At 35.1% G+C, this 1656-nt stretch overlaps 1 protein-coding gene across 3 annotated transcripts in view; it reads right to left on the reverse strand.

The window, feature by feature from the left end:
- Nfrkb (nuclear factor related to kappaB binding protein) overlaps positions 1 to 1656 on the reverse strand; it is a 37081-nt gene that overhangs the window by 32043 nt on the left and 3382 nt on the right. The gene's annotated exons all lie outside the window — the stretch shown is intronic.

Here is a 1656-nt window from a genome sequence, read left to right on the forward strand (position 1 = left end):
TTTTTTTTTTTTTTTTTTTTTTTTTTTTGGTTTTTTGAGACAGGGTCTCACTATGTAGTTGAGACTGACCTGGAACTCACTATGTAGCCCAGGCTGGTCTCGAACTCACAGCAATCCTCCTGCCTCCTCAGCCTCCTGAGTGCTGGAATTACAGGCATGTGCCACCACACCTAGAGCATGCAAGTTTTATAATTATTTAAAGTATATATACAGAGTCTGCCCAAAAAATGTATACACACTTCAGAGATTCGCTATACTAATAAATGTCTGGAAGCTAATGGTCACCACTTTGAAGCCCCTCTTATAATTGTAGAAGCTACAAGTAACCTAGTAATTTCATGATGTCTCACTAAATTTAGAAATATTTATACAAGTTTTTCTTTTCTTTTCTTTTCTTTTCTTTTCTGGGGCAGACTCTGTATATTCATGTCACATGCTCTTTTTATATGTGGTATGTTTCACTGAAAAAAGTTCAGGCAGTGTTTGTCTAGAGAAAGAACAGACAGGGTGTGGGAGGTGGTAGCCAGCTGAGAGAAGCATTGGACTTATAAACTGTTACACAATTAACTTAATCCCAAGGACAAAAGAAAGCCATTTGAAGAATTAAAGCAGGAAACTAGAGGAAATCAAACTAGCATCTGGGCTTAAATTTATCAAAAGCCCCTCAGACAGGATGTCCAAGAGCCCCCCAATCTATTTTTGCACTCCATTGAGTTTCTAGCATCTAACTCAGTTTCTGGCATAGACTAAACAATTCGTTTGTGTGCGTGTGTGTGTTTTTTAAAATGTTGACTAAATGAACAACATACAGAGATTTTCTTGTAAGAATATTCAAAGAAAATATGGGACTAGGCAACACGACTAGACTTCATCTTTGATTTGGCTCAGTGGTTCCACAGACTGCCTTACAAGCGCAAGGGCCTGAGTTCGAGGCCCAGTACCACAAAAACAAAAACAAAACCGAAACATTAAAAAAAAAAAACAGACAAAAGATGGTTAATATACAGACCAACTACAGTACAATTGCTACTACAGGTGGGAGGATCAGAGAGCATACAATGATAGCTTCCATTTTACCTACAATATTTGGCATAATATTAAAGAATCTAAACAAATACAACTAAATGAAATTATATCCTAAAGCAAAGTGAGGCACAAGTTACTGCTTAGTATAGACTATATTTACCTCTATGTTCCAAATACAGCGAATCAATGAAAATATATGCTTAAATCAATGTTTTCACATACATAGTGCGCTGCAGATGAGCACTTAAAAAATGGCAGCCACTTTAATGAGTACATGTCTTGCTTGTGAAAGTGGTCAAAGGCACCCTGAAATCCTACCTCAGGACATATACTAATGGGTTACCTGGTGGATAGAGGTAGTATGTCAGGGTTTTGTTTAATGATTCACAACAGGGTAACTATTTGAGTAAACACATATGTAATTATGCTCTTAAAATATACAATTTTTTAAATTATGAGAATTATCTTGTTAAAGAGATTACATCATACTGTTAAGTTATTCTGCCTATGTTATTAAACAAGAAGACTGTAGCTTATACTTTCTTTTTTAATCAGAATACTAGATATTACACTTTAAAAAAATAAGCGCTCTACCTGAAATTTAAAAAAAAAAAAAAAAAAGAACAAGGA

This window comes from Fukomys damarensis, unplaced genomic scaffold, assembly GCF_012274545.1.
Source record: "Fukomys damarensis isolate Sample0158 unplaced genomic scaffold, DMR_v1.0_HiC HiC_scaffold_16, whole genome shotgun sequence".
In the NCBI taxonomy this organism is placed as follows: Eukaryota; Metazoa; Chordata; class Mammalia; order Rodentia; family Bathyergidae; genus Fukomys; species Fukomys damarensis.